The sequence below is a fragment of the Solanum verrucosum genome, unplaced genomic scaffold (assembly GCF_900185275.1).
Source record: "Solanum verrucosum unplaced genomic scaffold, falcon-dt-bn FXZP01000115.1, whole genome shotgun sequence".
NCBI lineage: Eukaryota > Viridiplantae > Streptophyta > Magnoliopsida > Solanales > Solanaceae > Solanum > Solanum verrucosum.
The window spans coordinates 1268110-1289865 of NW_026020680.1; positions in this window are offsets into that span (position 1 = coordinate 1268110).

A 21756-nucleotide genomic window follows, 5' to 3' on the forward strand; every position below is an offset into this window, starting at 1 on the left:
AAAAGGGTTCAGGGATAATAGGACCTTAGTTTAGTTAAGGTGTGTCTCTGAAATTTTGATCATAGTCTAGGGTACCTTTTGCCATCAATGTTGTGACATTACTTGAGTAAATTAATGTTACGACCCAAAAATGGATGTGATGGCACTCGTCGTATCCCACCAAGACAAGTCAGCCTAAAACCCAATCATTTCTATAAAGTGCGGAAATAATGCAAAGTACAATAACAATTACTATTACGAAAAGAAGTCAACTTAATTCAATCCCCAAAACCTGGTTGTCACGTACACAAGCCTCTAATGTAAATACTATAATTGAAATAAAATACGCAAGTCTCAAATGATGTTGTCTTTCAAGTAAAAACAAAATCATAAACAGGAGTAAGAAGGTTCGCTGAGATGACAAACAACTACCTCTCAGATCTCCACAGAAAGCCTTGGAAACGAAGAGAATGAAAGGTATCACGAAGATCCAGGCTCGTAACCTACAAAAGATTGTAGAAGCAAGGGGTGAGTACCATACCACACGGTACTCAACAAGCAAACCTCTAAACACAAGCTAAGGGTACAGAATACGAGTACTCCTTACACCCCATCCTAACCTTCATAGCTACAACCTGCATAAAACCAGCCCAACCTAACAATTCACAGTTTACAAAGCATACAGCTCAACAACAACACTCTAACATATTATATATTCTTAATAACAACTAAATATTCATCAATAACAAGTTTCACAAAAAAGGCACTCACAAGACCAGCAACACACAAGATCAAGTTCATCAATAATAAAAATAATGCAATGCAATGAAATGCAATGTCAAGTATAGTGATGCATGTCTGACCTAATGATACACACCCGCTGTCTCTCAGTCCGGGACCCATGGGGAACATATATGTTCATGCATCCATCGCGGCGCGCGATACGTCCCTCGAAATATAATATCCGTCGCGGCGCGCGACATGTCCCTCGAAATATAGTATCCATCGCGGCGCGCGATACGTCCCTCGAAATGGTACATCCTCTTTAATTTCTTATTCTTTCTCAATGCACATAACACTTGTCACAACCATGTCTCAGAACAATGCAAATGACATGTTCACACAAATAATTAGGAGATGACCATTTTCATAACATTGCACAATTCACAACAACACAATTGATCACATTACTCCCAAACATATACCACAAGGAAATACACGAATTCCATACGCTTAACAAGGGTTTAGAAATCCACTTGCCTCAATCGATCAAGAATTCACTCCAAGACTTGAGCCTTCCCTTTTCGTTGAGATTCCAAATCAATGCAATCTATTCAAGTACATAGTCACAATAAGATTTCGAAACTAACAACATCCATATTACTATAGGTTTAGCCCTAGACCCATACGATCACCCAAATCTCTAATCAAGTTCCTAAGTTTTAAGCTTAGGGTTAAGTTTCAACTCTTTTTCAATATCATTAAAGTTAGTCACACAATTTTTCCAAGACCCATGTTGAACAACTACCAATTTCCATTCACCTTATCCTTCCATTTATGACAAATATTTTGTCTTTTCTCTTTTTCAATGTTTAGCAATACACATCAAATTATCTATAATCAAATCACCCAACCAATATATTAAAAATTGATTCATAATACGATAATAAAAATAAACTTACAATCGGTACCACACAACTTAATCAACTTACAGTGACATACTGTATACGCCATTCTTAATTCCTAATGATTAATTAAAAAAAAGGAATCATTGCCCAATCATCACTCCATTAATACCAATCCATAATTGGTAAAGAATTTAGGGTAAAACAAAATAATACACTGCACCTATCTAATCTACAAACTTACGAAGCAAATCATCCCTTTCCTACCTAATATAATATTATTTCCACACATATACATATGTAGAAATTAATGAAGAGCATGCAGAGCACTTGACGCAGTACCTGAAGCAGATCGAGACTCGCGATGCCGAAACCCTTCGCCCTTTTCTTCTTTTCCTTTTTCAGTTATGACCAAAATATTAAACCCCAAATAATTTAATTTATTTTAACCCATGGTCAAGTGGTATAGAGTCTTTAAAAAAATAATCACTTTAACCCACTAACTATCGATTAATTAGCTTAAGTTAAAAAAATAGTTCAAAATTTCCAAAAATGACCTTCCGGGTCATCACAATTAAGGTTGATGGGACTTGTTAATGAGAAATTTAGGTATATATTTTTACTTGAGGTAACTACTAACTATGGTAATACCAAAAGAGAATTGACAAAGGATAATGATAAAGGGGCCTAGTTTGTTCAACTAATTAACTAAACGTTATTTTCAACATTTCCTAGCAAATGATTGGACTTGTTTGATTTTATCTCCTTTTAATTTTGGGTCCGTGTCATTTACGTTATTGATTTTATTAAGATTGAAATATTTGAATTTAAATACATAAATGAAATAAAAGATATTAATGGAGTGACATTTAAGTATAATTTGAATATTAAGATGTTGAATCAAGCTTTGAAATACAAAATAATTAAAATTGTTTTTTAATCTCAATATCTGAATAAATAAATTTGTTTTATTTTAAAATTAATAAATACAGAATCAAATAAAATACTATGTTAATAGAATATTTTTAAAAAATTAGACGGCGATTGGTGATGGTGAAGGTGCTGGCTAATAGTAGTGGCTATGAGTGTTGATTGGAGGTAATGTTGGTAGTTAGAAATTTCACATACTGGTGTTCAGAATTTGAATAGCAAATAATATTACTTTTTTCAATAATTAGGTGCACCAAAATAATTGAAATCAAACTACGCATATTTAACTAATTTTTTTTATTAAAAAAATAATTAAAATGACTTTGTTATGAAATTAAAACATGAATTTTACGTTTGAATTTATGTTTTTGGTCCATTTAGTTTCTAGAGTTGATTAGACCCAATAGGCCCAATTTAAAAGCAAAATTTAGAAGGCTAAAAATAAGGGAAAATCACACAAATTAGACAAAGTATTTATCTAAGTTGGACTTAATTCAATATGTTTACTTTGATTGGATTAACGGCCCAATTATTTACATGACTGCGCCCCTTGTTTTATTCACTGAACAACTTTGATATCATCAAAGTATATATACCATCGTAAATATGTTTATAATTGTGGATAGTAGCTAGTGGATGATGATGGCTAATATGAGTGATTAACATTAATGGTTGATGACGACTGATAATTCTTGTGGATGATAGTAATATTAATAGAGTAAAGGATCAAAATCATCCTTTATATTTGAGTTAAGAATCAAAGTAATCCTTATCTTTTAACATGAAGCAGTAATAGTCCTTCATGTTTTGGTACATTTTTAGTATTCTTTCAAACGTCCATTTGATTTTTTAATGGGGATCTTTTGCACGTGAGAAAATTTCCCCCAAAACTCAACTTTTTTGTCCCTCTGAATTCCTCATCACGATTCTATTTTCTCTTTCCTTTCTTCTTCAATCAAATCCTATAGTTAAAATTTTATTCAAATTTCATTAAAAGCTTAGTCGATTCTTGGAAGCAATTATGTTGTTGAGGCACAACAATGACAGAGAATCAACTCCTACTTAGGGTGATTAATTATTATTTTTATCATTGTTATTTCTTTTGCGAATTCATGTATTTATACATGTGAAACAAAAATTTGGTAGAAAGATTAATACAAAAATAAATCAACTTAATTATATCGTATATATCTTAGATAAGAAGAGTGACACAAGAAAAGTACAGGAAAAATGAGAGTGACAAAGACTTGTTAGCGTCGGCAAGATTTGAAAAAGAAATCCTACGATGAGTACAATTATGAAAGAACATACAACTAGAGTTGATCACAGAGTATGTAGAATGAGCTTTTGTAGAACAATACTCTCCTTTGCTCACTTGTTTTTATAAATACTAAAAAAACTATATATATCTTTATAGTGATTCTCGGAAGGAATTTCCTTCAAGTTGCTTAAAATTTCCTTCGAATTTTGATTTTTGTTTGTATAATAGGAAATCAAAGTTATGGAATTAGGGATGGATACTATGGAGAAGAAGGGGAAAATCTGGTTTACAACAAGTGAAAATGGAGTTATTGAAGAAGACGGTAAAATCTGATTTGCAATGGTGAAAATAAAATTATCATGTTTATGCTTTCTTGCTTGCAAAGGAAGACTCCGTTAAAAAAATAGACAGATGTTTAGAAAAAATACAAAAAGTGTACCAATTCTTGAAACATAGAGGACTATTAGTGTTTTATGTTAAAAGACAAAGACTACTTTGATTCTTAACTCAAACATAAATTATGATTTTGATCCTTTTCTCTAATCTCTTTTGCCAACTTCCTTTCATACTTAATCAAAAGAGACTAATCAAAATGACAATCACCGTAACAAATGGGAACTTCACTTCATCCTTACTGAAAGTTTGAAGTTGATATAACTTGATTAAATGTCACAAAGAAGAGAGTTACTGCCTAAACAAACTTGGCAACACACAATTGATACCCAATAATACACCAAAATATAGTTGATATCAAGAATCACCGTAACAAATGAAAACTTCACTTCATCCTTACTGAAAGTTCAAAGTTCATACAACTTGATTAAATGTCCCAGATAAGAGAGTTGTTGCCTAAACAAACTTGGCAACACACAATTGATACCCAATAATACACTAAAATATAGTTTGGTATCAAGGAAAGTGTAAATAACACAACAATAACAACACTGAAGTAAACTATTTCCCTGCAACATTGGTCTTATTTGTAGTTGAATTGTTTTGGCTTTGATTAATAGCAACAACTGCAGATCTTGATTGAATTCTTTTTTCACCCCTCATTTGTTGAAGTCTATTACTGATAATGGCTAATTTTCCTTTCCATTTCACTCCAAAACGTGGTTGAGAGTCAATATCTCCAGTAACTTCATCAGACCTCTTTGGAACTCTTGAACCAATGTCAACAACCCTTCTACTTGGCATTCCAGGCTATACAAATAAACCACAAAGGTTAGTAAAAGTATATGAAATCTCTAATCTAATTAATAATTTGGGCTTGTACTTGCATTAAGAGTTGTAAAACCATTATCACCAACCAATACTCCAAAATCATACCATTCTTGGCTTTTTAAAAGTCTTGAAGCCTGTCCACCACTAGTGCCTTCATTCTCATAATTTTCTTGAGGCATACCTATTCCTTCGTCTCTTCCTCTATTCGTGCCTTCATTCACTTGGTTTTGTTAAGGCATCTTTCTTCCATTGCATGTGTTATGATTTTCTTGTCTACATTGCCTCCCCTTCCTCTACCCATTCATCTGCGTCTTCCTCTGCCTTTTCCTCTATTCAAGCCTTCATTCACTTGGTTTTATTGAGGAAATTTTATTCTATTGCTCGTGTTTTGACTTTTCTGGCTTCCTTGAGGCTCCCCCCCCCCCCCCCCCCCGCACTCTCATTTTGCCCGTCATCTATCATTTTAATTTTTTGTTTTGGTCTGGTTATGATAATACAACATATTAGCATATATTCAACTAAATATTAATGACAATTGCTACATTTATCTATGACTGAGTAGAAGTTGTTGCAGTTTGACTTGGAATAGTTGGAGGAGTAGGACATCCTCTTTTATTATGGCTCTTTGCATGACAATTGCTACAAGTGATAACAACTCTACATTTGCTAAGCTTTTCAGTTTTCTTTGTTTCATTTGTCTCTTTCCTTCTAGCTTTACTTGACCTTCCAGGCAACTGTTTAATTGTTGGTAGTTGAACTATTAAATTACCAGATGGTGGCAACATCATATTGTTCATTGGCTGAATAAGATATTCATATGTTCTCAGGGAAAGTTATAGTTGTTGGACACATAATGAATTGGTTCATATTGCTTGTAATGTAGGGCAGCAACATCATGAGGACATGCTATGTCCTTAAGCTGCCAAGCTCTGCAATTACAAGTGCGCCTAACAATGTCTACACAATGTGTAAAGCCCTTGTCAACAACTTCAAACCATATTTCTCCATTTCATGATAAGTTACACTGCATTGGCTTATTTATGTTTTCTTGTACAATCTTCGAAGCCATGGGAGAAATATCAGTGATCCATATTTTTGAGAACTTTCTTAATTGACCAATTCTTTTTATTATTTTTATCTTAATATCTTTTAGTAGTATAATGTTTGTCTTGTATCTTGAAGACAATATACATGCATTAAAGCTCCCCGCCATATTGTTATCAATAGAGTCACATCTGCTATTTTATTTAAAGTACCTTTTGCACCATCTTTCTAAATTGTAGTATAAAAGGCCATCCAAGCACTCTCTTCTCAATTTCTTCAAAGTCTTTATGTATTCTCTCAATTCAGCTTCAAATGTAGATTTTACAATCTTCCAGAAAACATTTCTTCTCTCTATTCCCTTCTAATTTTTGCACCAATTTATAAGGACATGTCTGGCATACATTCTGTGTTCAGTAAGTGCTAATAAATCTGACACTGCAATTTCCAATCCCTATTAAAGAAAAAAAATAAACATATAAAAGAGTTAATGTGAATAAAAAAATATAGAGACGATGAATGTAAATCAATAATCCAAGACATACCTTTTGCATATCAGTAATTAGGTAAGTTCATGTCCTTCTTCAAGATCAAGATCATTCTTCACTAGACTTAAAAATCATCTCCAAGTAAATTTATTCTCAACCTCAACTACTGCCCAAGTAATGGACAACATCTGATTATTTTCATTTTGCAAACTGCCATCAATAATTGACCTTTGCACATTCCTTTGAGAAAACATCTATCTAGGTCAATGCACCGACTAGTACCTCCAAAGAATGCTTTTTTTAAAGCATGAAAACACACATAAAATCCTTCAAAAAATTTATGCCCAGTTTCAATAGTTTCTCCAACTTTAACAATACAAGTGCTACCTAAATTTGCTCTTAAAATCTCATTTCTGTAAGAAAGCATCCTACCACACTCAACAATACGAGCACCCATAATCTCTTGTAACACTTCTTCTCATTGTTGTCTTTCCAACACAAATAACCAATTCTTTTCTAATAAGCTCTTGCAACTTGATAATTCTTATGTTTAGCTGCTCATTTATTCTATCCTTATATATATTGGCTAGTAACTTTGAATTGCACGAATAGTTAAAAGTTGAATTCACACAAATATGGATAGGTTTGTAGTTTTTAACCACAAAATCTATAGTTTGGCTATCCAAACATGCAACCAATAACCAAGGACAGTCCTCTCTACAGTATCTAACTCTAACTCTTCCAGGCTCATTCACATATTTCTCAATTTTGATTTTTTTTTTAACTACATATTTGGTTATAGCTTTCCTAAATTCTCTTGCACTTCCTAACACCAAACATGTTTCACAAACAATCTTCCCTTAATTTTCTTCACTTAGATCAACAAAATCAAGAGTTGAAGACTGACTATAAAGATTGGAAGGTTCAAATGTAGACTGATAAAAAATGTTGAAAGGTTCAGTTAGAGGATTAGTAGGCATAAATGAAGTGTTGGAAGGTTCATGACCAAGAAGATTAGAAAACTGAAATAAAGGGTTGAAATGTTCAGAAGAGGAACTAGAAGGTTCAGTAGGATGAAACCTGTGAGCCTTCACTTCTTCTTTCTGACTTCTGACACCGCTATTCAATAAATTTCAACCGGCGATGCTACCAATTTGTTTCACCTTATGAAGTTTCTTAGGATTTTGATCGGTCGGAGAGAGAGACAAGGGTAGATGAATTTTTTTGATTATGGGTTAAAAAATGAATGAGTTAGAATAAAATCCGATCTTTGTTAAATGGATTGGAGGTGGCACAAACGTGCTTGGATTGAGAACACTGATGGTTAAAAAAATGATGTATTTATTGTGTTTTGGATGATTTCGTGAGGTACACCCACAAACTTAAAGTGTCTACTTAAAAAAAAAAGGTATTAGTTCCATGGGGTATTAGGAGTTAGGACCCCACAACAACATTAATTAGACTTAATGCAAAAACTCTAAACAACGTAATCAATTCAAGCACTTATGTTGCTGATTCACCAACCAAAATATATTAATGTGGGGCTTCCCACATTTATTTTTGGTACAAAATGGGACTTCATCCATGCATGGACACAATACTAACAGGGTAAGGCGACTAGTTTCTTTATTTTTTATATTTTTTATAGAGTACTCCCTGCATTCACTTTTACTCGTCATTTATTCTTAAAATAGATTTTCATTTTTATTTGTCACTTTTGACATATCAAGAAAAGATAAAAATAATTCATGTTTTACCTTAGCATTAAATATTTATTCTCTAAATCATATAGACCTAATACTAAACATCATATAATAGGGCTAGCTTGGTAAAATACTTATATCAATAATTATTTTCTTACAAAAATTCAAGTTCTCTAAAGTTCACAACTTAAAGTTCTAAAATCCTACAATAATTCAAGATTTCTAATGCTCACAATTTTATAAAGTTCTAAAATCCTACAAAAATTCAAGTTCTCTAAAGTTCACAACTTAAAGTTTTAAAGTCCCACAATAATTCAAGATTTCTAAAGTTCACAACCTAAAGTTCTAAAATCCTATAATAATTCAAGATTTCCAAAGTTCACAACCTAATTAAAGTTCTAAAATCCTACAAAAATTCAAGTTCATATCTAATTTTTAGAATTTCTAAGTTCAAGAATATAATTCAAGTAACCCAATTTTCAACAACAATATAATATATAAGCACAAATACAATGACAAATTGAAAAATTCAACTAATCTCTAACTTCTAACTTCTAATTATTTGTTAGTTCTAACTTCTAATTATTTGTTAGTTCTAACTTCTAATACTTAATTTACAATCATATTTAAAAATCCTCAATTTAAAAGAAAACTAATCCTAAAATCTAAAATCTTCAATTCTCTCCCTAACTAAGAATAATTAAATGTACAAATTAACAATTGAATAACACAATTCTTCAAACTAAAAAAATATACAAACTAAGAAATCAAATATAATTACTAGAATTGAAAAAAAAAACAAACTAAAATTAAACTCTAAATTTAAGTTCTCAAGTTCACAACTTAAAGTTCTAAAATCCTACAATAATTCAAGATTTCTAAAGTTCACAAACTAAGTTCTAAAATCCTACAATCATTCAAGATTTCTAATGTTCACAATCTAAAGTTCTAAAATCCTACAAAAATTCAAGTTCATGTCTAATTTCTAAAATTAATTCTATATAAACTTCAAATTCAAGAATTTCTAAGTTCAAGAATTCAAGTAACCTAATTTCAACTTTCATATAATATATATCCAATATTTTTCTAACTTTAAAGTAATCTAACTTTCATGTACAATCTAATATTTTTCTAACTTCAACTTTCAAAAAAAAAAAAAATTCAAGAACTTCTAAGTTGAAAATTCAACTAATCTAATTTCGACTTTCATCTACTAATATTTTTCTAACTTCAAAGTAATCTAACTTTCATATGCAATTCAATGTTTTTCTAACTTCAACCGTCAAACATACAAAATTCAAGAATTTCAAAGTTGGAAAATGCAACTAATCTAACTTCTAACTTCTAATTATTTGTTCGTTCTAACTTCTAATACTCAATTCACAATCATATTTAAAAAAAAAAAAAATCAATTTAGAAGAAAACCCTAAAATCAAAAATCCCCAATTCTCTCCTAACTAACAATAATCAAATATATAAGTTAGCAATTGACTAACATAATTCATCAAACTAAAACAATACACTAATTTATAACAAATCAAATATTACTAGAGTTGAAAAAAAAACTAAAATTAAATCCTAACCTTAACAAGCTAAGGAAAAGAGGCAGTGAGGACGACAGGTGGCGGCGCCGACGGGACTAATGCTCAAGGAGAGAAGGACGAAGGCGGCGTGGGGCAGCGGCAGCGGCGCAACAACTTGGTTTTAGAGAGAAGGGAGAGAAGAGAGAGAAAGAGAGATGGAAAAATGGGGAGGGGGGGGGACCCGTTTTTGGTTCAACTTAATTTAAAAAAAGTGACGGACAATGTCTCTTTGTCCGTCGCTTTTTTAAAAATATTTGACCAAAATTTTGACTAAAAAGCGACGGACTAAGAGACGCTGTCCGTCGCTTTTTAAAAATGTTTGACTAGATATTTTGACGAAAAGTGACGGACTAAGAGATGCCGTCCGTCACTTTTTTTTAAAACTAATTAATAAAATAAAGTAAATTAAAAACGACGGACACATGGTTCTTGTTTAATTTATAAATAATTATTTTTAATAAAAAGCGACGGACGGCGTCTCTATATATATATTAAATAAATAATTATTAATTATATATATATATTTAGTGCAAAAATCCGCAAAAAAAAAAAAGCGACGGACTAAGAGATGCCGTCCGGCACTTTTTGTAAAATATTTTTAAAAATAATTATTTTTATTAAAAAGCGACGAACGGCATCTCTTAGCCCGTTGCTTTTTTGGAGCGACGCTGTCCGTAGTTTTTTAGCAGTTTTTTAGTAGTGAGATCAAGTTATGATTATAAGTGGGCACGTGGAGATCGTCCGTGCTGGGGATTGTTTGATTTTATAATAGTGTGTTGAGATTGTCGGCACAGACAAGTGAAAATCGTCTGTGTTGATGTATCGACCTCGCGAGTCCCCCATGAATCACGAACTCTCGATGTATTTCTGAAAAGTATCGTATATATACGATTGAGAGAGTATTGACATTTGAGACAAAAGGGGTCAACGGTAAAAATATTTTGTGAATTGAATCAATGAAATATTTTTTATATCTTAACTTTAATCAATAATCATAGAAGCAAATATTTATCCTTCCTCATTTAATAAATATCTAGAAATAAAAATTCATTTTTATTCTATCAAGAAAACTAATTTCATTTTTAAATACATAAATAAGTTACCTTTTAATCATCGACAAATGACCCTGGGGCTGGAGTAAATTTGTTAGACTATTTTTGAGAGTGATGTATCTTTATGTATCTAATTCCAAATTTGATACCTAATTAATAAATAATGGGATAATAGGTATTTATTTGAAATTATAAATTGAATTAATAAATATGAATGTATGTATGTCTAATTAAATAGATTATTCTTATATTTTCATACAGTAACAAATATTGAAAGGACCATTTTTCGGTGCGGAACTGGTAGTTGAGGGATTCATGGAAGTGGTAGTGTGGTAGGTGAGTAATTTATTTTAAAGATTTTATTATAATATTCTTTTGCTAAGTGTCTTAATCTTGATATTTCTTTAGTATTATTTTTTGGGGGGTGCGGAATACATGGCAAAATGTAATAATATTTATTGTAATATTCTTCCGATAGTTGTTTTAATCTGAGTATTGCATTAATATTATTTATGATATATAATAGATATAACATATCTTGGGTTCTTTGGTACATATATAGATTTTCCTCCATTAATTGTTCTAATAGTTTTATATTTTCCATAGATCCTGTCCAATATCGTAAATATTCGTAGTTCATTTTAATATGAATTTATTTCTAAATCATACCATTCTATTCTTTCGAGGTCTAAATCATGTAGGTCTATTTCATACCATTCTTGGTTTAATATATCTTCTGATTCGTTATCATTAAATATTTTTTCCCATATTATTCTTCTTAATTCAATTATTTCTATATTTTTAAGTATATATAAGATTAAAGTTTCGTAGTTTTTTATTATTTCATTATGCAAATATGTAGTCATGTTCTTTATCATGTAGGTTTTTTATTTCAAATTTGTAATGACCCTAAAGGTCATTTTTGGAAATTTTCATAAAATGACCGTTTTACCCCTCCCGATAATTGCCCCGAGCCCTAATTGTTGTATTTTCGAAGTTGGTTTGAAGAAAAATTGATGAAAAGTTGAGTTTTTGGAAAGTTGAGCTTTTAAGAGTTAAAGTTAGTGCTATTTCGAGTCATTTGGAGTTTCGAGACTCGAATCGGATTTTCGTCGATTCCAGCAGTTTTAGAATGTCGAAATGGGTCTATGAGAATATACGGAGTCAAATTTGGAGTTAAAACGAAGATTTGAGGTCCTAAGTTGCTAAAATTGTGAATTTTTGATCAAGAGTTGACTTTGGTCAACAAACGAGGTTTCAGGGGGTGATTCTAACTCTAGAATGAGTCTTGGTTGAATTTTTAGAGGCCCCGAGTGCGTTTCGAGTTTTTGAGCCTAAAGTTAGTTTCTTGACGCCTTATCGGATACCGGGTCAAAGAGACCTCTAATTCAAATTCCGATGATTTCATTGAGTCCGAAATGTCATTTTCAAGCTAGTAGCATATTTGGTTTGTGTTCGCGAAGTGTCAAATGAGTTTTGGGTGAGCTTTTATGCTTCTTGGATGCTTTGACACTATTTCAGCAAATTGTGGCAACTAAAGGGTTCATTACTAGTTTTAAAAGTCGAAAAATTATTCTGAAGGTTCTGAAACTTTGAGCATGAATTATAGGACTTATCTGCAAATTTTGGTGCATTTTCGCTAACTCGAGATTAGACTTTTATCGCAAATAAGAAATAATTGTTTACCGAGTAGAAATGATATTTGACTGGGCAAACGAGCATGAAATTGAGCTTCGATTGAATGAGCAGGTCCGTATCATTATTTAAGACATTTACAAAAAGAATCGGGTCATTTCACTATCGTATGAGAAAATTACGGCCTTTTTAGTGAATGATTAACTGCTGTTTTTCTAGTGCATAACAGTCATGTACTGTTACAAAAATCTCAGACTGTATTCATTTGGTATTTTGAGCATATCAGAAGTTCTGGAGATCGGAATGGAGTGATTCTTACGGGTTTCTTCTTGAATTAATATGAGGGTTAGTATTCAATCTTCAATTCGACATTTTCTCATAATTTCTTTATCTGGTTTTTTTTTCTTTCTTTTCCCTATCCGTAAATCTCTTGGGGAAAATTGGGGTTTTATCGATTTGGACTCCCTTTTTGATGAAAAAGGTATATTTACGATCCTTATGTTATGGGTAAACTGATTTTAACATAAAATTATTGATTCATTGATTATTTTCATCATATTAACCACGTACAATTTGGACTTTCCCGGTAAAGTTAAAGTTTGATAAATTGAGAATTTCAAGGTCGATCTTAACTCCGTTTTTTATGAAATTTCATATTTGAACTTATCTAAGCATGGGTAAGATGTTTTTCAAGAGATATTTCATTTTCGAGTCGGGGTTACGGATTCGAATATTTTAGGCTTCTTCAAGAACGTGGATTTTCCTTCAAATTGAGTTTGTGAATTGATTTCAACTCCGTTTTCAAATTGGTTTTCACCATTAGCTTCCAAATACTTGAAGGATCATTTTACATCAAAATTTCCATATTTGGATATCGTTTTCCGGTATCAGACTTTTGGACCGTTTTGCCCTTTTTCCCTAAATTTTTTGATTTTGGTGTCTTTGGACTCAAATTGTGATTGTGAATAATTGTTTGAATAGATTATCGCAATCCGGATTATACTCGGAAAGGAAAGGCTCAAGTCAAGTAACTTTTGAAATTCGTTTTAAGGCAAGTGGCTTCCAAACTTTGTAAAAATCTTAGACTACGCATGACTACTTTCCTAATTGTGTTGGGGAGTAATGGGGATTGAGGATGAGTTTTATTTGTTGATTGAAATTGTTGAAAATGAAAGATGGGGAATAAAACGAGCTAAATGTGTTATATGTGACTTAAAATTGTTGAATAAGTCATGTGATAACTGATATTGAGGGGATAGAAGAGCATGAGTAGGCTATGATTGATACAGACATTGTGATTGAGACATGTGATGTGTAATGCTATGATGTGGTCGTGATATGGTTGTGATTGAGACAGGTGATATGTAATACTATGATGTGGTCATGATATAATTGTGATTGAGACAGATGATGTGTAATACTATGATGTGATCGTGATATGATTGTGATTGATGACATATGCATATTCATTATTCATCCCATGTGTGGACTATCTATTGTATGAGTTCTGAGACATTGATATGAGGATGGATGGATATGAGACACAGTTGAGACTAGCTCCGGCTAGAGATATATGAGATGGACTAGCTCCGGCTAGCAATTTGGATGCCAATGGGATCTGGTTCCAGCGCTGATACATGGTCCATGTGTGGCCCCCATGGGTTCTAATTTGAGTATTCAGCGCGGACTGATTACGTCAACAAATGTGTATCGTAGGACAGACATGCATCACGACTACATGACATCATTATTGTATTTTGCATCGCATTTGCCTTATCTTTGTTTGTGATGTGTGGATTGTATCGGTTTACCCTTCTTATGTGGAATTTGATCTACTTGCTCTTATTTGTTGATCTGAGGTTGATGAGGATATACTGTTGGTTCTGGCTGTTAAATATGATATGTTTAGTATAGGTTGGTTGGTTTACTGCTAGATTGAAGTTTCGGTGGTTCGGTTGGGATTGAAAGGAGTTGTTTGTAGCTGCTAGTTTTGCTTAGTTTAGAGTTACTTGCGAGTACCTGTGGTTTTCGGTACTCACCCTTGCTTCTACACAATTGTGTAGGTTGACAACTCTCTTAGATTCGGCTTAGTATTTTCTTTAGCAGATTGAGCTTCGGGACATACTCGAGAGGTAGCGGTTTATTCCAGACGTGCCCTTGAGTTATCTTTACTTTCAGTTTTGTTCTATTCGAGAACTATACTCTGAGACTTGTATATTTTTATTCGAATTCTGTATTTAGAGGTTTGTACATGTGACAACCAAATTCTGGGTAGTGTTGAGTCTTAATTAAAGTCTTCCGCTTATTTATTATCTTTTATTCTCGTATTACTACTTCTTTATCGTTGTGGTTGGGTTAGGCTGACGTGTCCGGTGGGAAATGGACACGTGCCATCACATCTGGATTTGGGGTGTGACAAAATTATTCCTTCCTATCATATTCATAATTGATTAAATTCATATTAGATCATTATGGACTAGATTATCTTTATCATGTTCTCCTGTCACTACTAGCATCGTACTTTAGCGGATACTTCCTTCTTATCAGCGCCTCAACTTTGTTTACTCCCCTAAACGGCTTTCCTTGCCTACCGGTTTCAACATTAGGATGGCATAGTATAGAAGTTTTCTTCCTGTTTCCAGTGTGCTAATAAACTAGAAATCATGATTTAAATAATTCTAATATATAATAACTAACATAAATTTATTCAATCATATATATGATATTCATGAATATATGAAATTAGTTCTGCATATTTTTTGAACAATATACCTTTGCCTCTTGCTTAGCCATGCTATCTGAAATATCTGATTGGATTTCAGATTTTTCCATTAGTATTTTAAATATTTATCTTAGTTGAGAGAGTATTTTTATGAAAGAGGATTTTTATTGTCTTAGGCGTTGCCTGCTTTTTCATTTACATATACCTTCCTTTATATAGAAATGAAGTTCTTACTTTACAATCCTTCATAATACTACACGTACCTCTACTACTTAATAATGTGCCTAATATATAATATAATATAGTATATCTACATTATGACACATCTACCTACTTTATGACACAATGACACACTTTATGACTTTTTACATATATAATACACTTACTTTATGACACACTTTCATGACTTTTTATTTACTTTTGCCATATGTCTTCTTTTTCTTCATCTTTATCTTCTCATCATCTTCTTATCTTATCTTTTAGGCTTTCGTCTTTATCTCTTATTCTAGCTGGACGTCTGGGATTATATTATCTTCTCCGTTGCATTTCGAACATATGTAGTCAGGTTATTTGTGACCAATTAGCTTGCAATATCTGGTTAATAATTCTGCCGAAATAAATCCTACTTTTAGTGCTCGTGTCGTAGGTCGTTTTTCTGGCTTAAGTAATGATAAAATCCATCTTTGGACTTCATCCATATCTGCTTTCCTTAGCTCCCTTAATTTGGAATAAATCATTAACTGATCTCTTGCATAGTAACTCCATATAGTGTTTCCGTTTAAATAAGTATTTGCTAGTTCTTGTATAATGGTTGATATACCAATTATTCACTTATTGGCATAAAAATTGGGTATCTCGCTTTTTTTGTATCTCTGGTTGTTGTTCGATATCTTTCGGTGTTATCATATCTTTTGTTAGTCCTATCTTTACTACTTGTATCGGATGTTTTATTTCCTCGTATAATATCTCTGTTGTTGCCGTATAAAATTTTACATAGAATAAATTTCCCTTAGTAACTCTCTTATATGTAATAAATTCTTTATGTAGTTCCGATATTCCACTTAGTTCCTCTCCATCATAAGTATATACTGTATTTAATAGTCCATAGTTGTAACATGTCCTTACTAAGTTGGCGTTAGTTTTTGGTTGTGCAATCAGTTTATTATAACCTTGTAATTTTTGGGTTAAATAATCCTGGTTGGGTTCTTGGGTTGTAGTAGATCTGGGTTTAAGATTTAAAAATGTTTGGATTTTGTATATATTTTCTATATAGGTTCGCGTAATATGGTTATATGTCCTTTTGTCAGGGTGTAGGCTATCCGCGTATGTAGAAGTTTGTGGTTCTATAGTCAATATGTTTTTTGGTGTTGGCCTTGGGGTAAATGGTTTTTCGAATAACTGGTTTAAGTTTGAGTTCTTATGTTTTTCACTAACTCGTTGGCTTGTACCTGCAGCTGTATTTAAACAAATGTTATGGGTTTTTAGGTGTTTCCCAACGTCACCTTTTAGCTCTGGATTTTTTTTGTCTTCCGAGCGACATAGCTCCGCATTTTTATAGTCATGCTGCTGACTTATACTAGCTTTATACTTCAGATTATCTTCATTAGTCTTTAGCTTTTGTATCTCGCTGTCCATACTATCCACTTTTGTACAATGTGTAGAATAGCTTTAAGTATCTTTTCAATTGTATCTTCTTCTTCAGTCTCAGTCTGAGTAGCTTTGTCGTGATAGGTAATTTGCAATAACATTCTTATCAGTTTTTATTACTTCAATTGTAAATGTAAAATTTAATATATTTAATACCAAATCTCCTTATTTCTTTTGTTGTTACCGAATCTTATATTTTTCTTGTTAGCCACCATTTTACTTGTGTATTATCTGTTCTTATAATGAATTTGTTATATACAATATATGGTTCAAATGATAATAAACACTTATATACTAAATATAATTCTTTTCTATTTATTTCCCATTTTATTTCTGTATTATTAAATGTTCCTGAATAATACCTGCAATGATGTTCTATCGTATTGCCATTATACCTGTATTTTAATATTCCTCCATAACTTTTTTCACTCGCATCTGATTCTATTATATAAGTAAATTTTTTGTTTTCATCTGGAAAGTATAGTTTAGGTAAGTTTTTACAAAATAATTTTACCTTTTGTATTTGTATTTGGTCTATTTTATCAAACTGATATTCTATATCTTTCTTTAATTTTTGTTGTAAAGGTTTTAAATTCTCTGCTAATTTTGGTATGTATTCTCTTACTTGATTTACTAGTCCTAAGAATGATTGTAATTTCTTTTTTGTGTCTAGTTGTTCATTTGAGTTAATTATTTTTTGTACTATATATGTTTGCATTTTTATTCCATTTTTATCTATCTGTATTCCTAGGAATTCTATTTGGCTTTTCATTATGTCTTCTTTCTTTTTACTTAAGCTTATGCCCGAATATTCTATGATATATATGAATTTTTCTAATAATCTTATGTGTTCATCTTGGGTTTTGGAATATAATAATATATCATCAATATATACTACACAGTTTTCTAGTTGTTTAAAATATTTATCCATAAAGTGTTGTATCTACCTGGTGCATTTTTATATCCGAATGGTAATACATTCCATTCATAAAGTCACTGTGGTACTGTAAATGCCGTAAGTTTTTTAGATTCTTCTTCTAACTTTAAGTGGTAAAATCCTGATTTGCAGTCAAATTTACTAAAATAATTATATCCTTGTATTTGTCTTATTTTTAATATTTTATTTGGTATCGGGTAATTATATGTTTTAGTTTTTGCATTTAAATTTCTATAATCAATAATCATTCTACTTTTTCCTCTTTTTTGTTCACTATGTTTATTTACTATAAATGTTGGGCTTGTATGCTTGCTATTGCTTTCTTGTATGTACCATTTTTCCAGTAATTCACTTATATGTATCTTAAATTCTGTTAAATCATTAAAATTATATTTTAATGGTTTTTGGGTTATTATACTATTATTATCAATTAGCTCAATTTTTATTTTTGTTTTATGTTTTTCCCATCCTTGTAAAGGATCTTCACTATATAATAATTCTAACTTATCTTGGATTATTTTTACTTTATCTATAGAGAATATAATTAATTATATCTTGGGGTCTTCCTCTTTTATATTTTCTAATTTTTGTGTAATTTTTTCACTTCCTTTTATCCATTCTGTTGTTTTTCGTTTTTTGTTATTTACTCTTTTTGCTCCTATTTTTTGTTTACACGGTGTTGTGAACCACCAGTGTGTTTTTGTTATTATATGTGGGTATAATTTTTCTAAAAATGGCATTCCTAATAGCATATCTTTTGTAGTCAATTCAAAGTTATATATTTCTTCTATAGTTAATATTTTATCCCATATTTGTATTTTTATATTTTTTGCCTTATATATATGTGATCATGCTTCCTTCATTATTAAATCATGTTACTACTATCGGTGTTTTTAATTTTTCCACTTATTTTCTGGTAAACAATTGTATTTACATATATTAGCTTCTGCTCCCGTATCTATCATTGGTGTATAATATTTGTTGTAATATCCCTCTATTATTATCTTTGCAAGTATATATATTTTCATATTTTTATCATACTAAAGTCCTTTTTATTATTACTCTTTTATTTTCATAATTTATTATTAACTGATTGTCTTCTAGATTATATGGTTTTACTTGTTCTAGCCATTTTATTCCTAAAGTGATATTTTCATCTCCTTGATATATTTTAAATTTTATTACTATTGGTACGCCTCCAATGATTATTTCCTTTTCTGTAGTTTCTTCGGTATACATTAATGCTTTTGATAGTTCGGGGCATAATTGTTCAGTAGTTATTATTTCATCTTCCGTTACTAATTCTCTTGTAATATAGTTTTCTTCTAGTCATGTATTTATTAATATTAAATATTTTCGTTGTTCCATTATTCCCGTTATGTAGTAATGATGTGGTTTTATTTCTTCTTCCATTGATTTTGTGGGGTTTTATCTATTCTTCTTGAGGTACTCATTTTTTATGATATTTGGAGTATCTCATTATTTATTCTTTTTTATGTACTTAGTCTTTCTTTTACTATTTCCAAATCTTCTTCTATATCAATTTCATTATAACTATAATCATTATTATCTATGACTGTAACTATCCTTTCAAAAGGATTTTCTATTTTTATTTTATTATTTTATTTTTTGCTGTTATTTTATGTTTTGTTGTTAAAACATATAAGTTTTTACATCTAACTGTAAATATTTTGCTTCCCGGGTCTAGTTCTATTCCTTCTCTAAAACATACTTTTATTAGTATTTTTGTTCCTCCTAAATGTACATATTTAATTGGATTTTTAGCCTTAAGATCTTGTATTTCTTTATTTATTATTCGTTTATTTATTATTGGTATTTTAGCCTTTCCTTTGGTGTATTTGCAATCTATGATATGTTCTCTTTGACTTACTACATAATATTCTTGTTTTTGTCATTTAAACCAATTTCTTATTGTTGGTATTTCGAATATTTTTTCTACGCTTATGTCTAATTCTTTTTCTTTTATTTGTTCAAATATGCTATTATCAAATATATTTTTTTGTTCTAAAGATTCTTCATGTTGATGATTTTCTTTAGTTATTATTTGTATATCTATTTCAGTCATTTATATAGTATTCATTATCTGATTCTGTTACTGAATTAATTTCTATTTCATTTTTCGATAATTCATATATACTATCATTGCTTTCTAATTCATAATCTATGTATTCTATCTGCGTATATTTTTCATCATCTATTATTATTTCTGATATTTGTTTTTTCTTTGAATTTCTGAGTAATTTACAATCTCTAGCTATATGTCCTAATTTTTCACAATTATAACAAGTACATTCCGTTAGCTTTCTTTTTGATCTATATGATCTTTTGGTTTTGTAGTTTTTTACATAGTATCTTCTTCTTGGTTTTTTATATTTATATTTTGATATATATTTTTTGTTATATCTCTTTTTATAGTATTTATCAGTACATCCAAATTGGGGTGCCGTTTTATTTTTGCAACATGCAAAGTTTTTTACTAGTATTTTTTCCATTTTTATTTCTTCTTTATGTTTTTCACATAGTTCTATAAACCATCGTTGTAAGAATTTTATTCTAGCTCCTAATGATCTGTTAATCCTGCTTCATTCCAACTTTTTATTATTTTTTAATTAAAAGGTTCTGGTAATTTTGTAAAATATAATTTTCTTATTTCCTTACTTTCTTCTGTGCTATATGTTCCTTTATAATAATATTCTCTGAATGCACATGTATATTCATCTATTTAACACATATTACATATTGCTAATTTTGTCATTAGATTCCGGTTTATGATTTTTTCTCTATTTTGTTCTTCTACTTTTGTTGTCATACTACTAAATTCATTTCTTATAGCTATTTCGTATTTATGTAATATTTCCATAGTTATAGTAGCTAATTCACCATTAGATTTTTTATTACTTCTTAAAGTTTTTAAACTTTTATCTGATAGAATTTGTAGCCATAATTTTACTGTTCCTATAAGTGTTCTTTCTATATATCATGGTGTTTCTGTTATTACTATTTTGTTATCTATTAATTGTTTTGATATATATCCTATCCATAATTGGATTGTTTTATTTATATCTGCTACACAGTCTAAACCTAAATAATCATGTCGTTCAGTTATTGGTTTAGGTGTCCATTTTTTATTTAATCTTTTATCCCATATAGTTTTTTCTCTATCATATTGTTCATAGTTTTTATTATAATATTTTGGATTTAAATTTTTTGGATTATTTACTCCTGATGTGCTAGGTTTTTCATCTATGTCTACGTCTCCTGTATTTACTTCTAAATTCTTTGTATTATCTATGTTTGCTAAAAGTTCCGTATATGTTTCGCTTGTTTCCGAATGTTGTTCTAGATCATCGTCGTTTATTTCATCAATTCTTATTTCGGGTAGATTATCTTGGCTATTTTCTTCTTTTTCTTCTAATGCATCTTCTAATTGCAATTTTTCTTTAAATTTAATTATCTCATTTGCTAATTTTGTTTTTTGTTCTTTTTCTTTTTGTTTAATTTCATACATTTCTTTTAATATTGCTAGCTCTTTTTCTAGCTCTATTATTTTAGTATTTTTTACTTCTTCTAATTGTTGTACTTCCTTTTTTGCTTGTTGTTTTATTTTTTCAATTTTCGTTTTTCTATCTATTTCTTCATTTTCTTTTGTTATTCTTATCATAGCAGTTAAACTATCTTCTAGTTTTACCGTTTCTTTTTCTAACATTAAACTTAGATTGTCACCTATTTTCTTATATCTTCTTCCTAGATTGGAAAATATTATCTTTATTTTTAATCCGTCATAGTTTTCATATGTTTTTTCATCTATTGCGTATTCTTCCTTATTCATTTATAGATTGTGTTGAAGTTTATATTCTAAACTTTCTATTTATATTTCTAGATAAAAAAAATAGTTTTTCTCTGTGCTA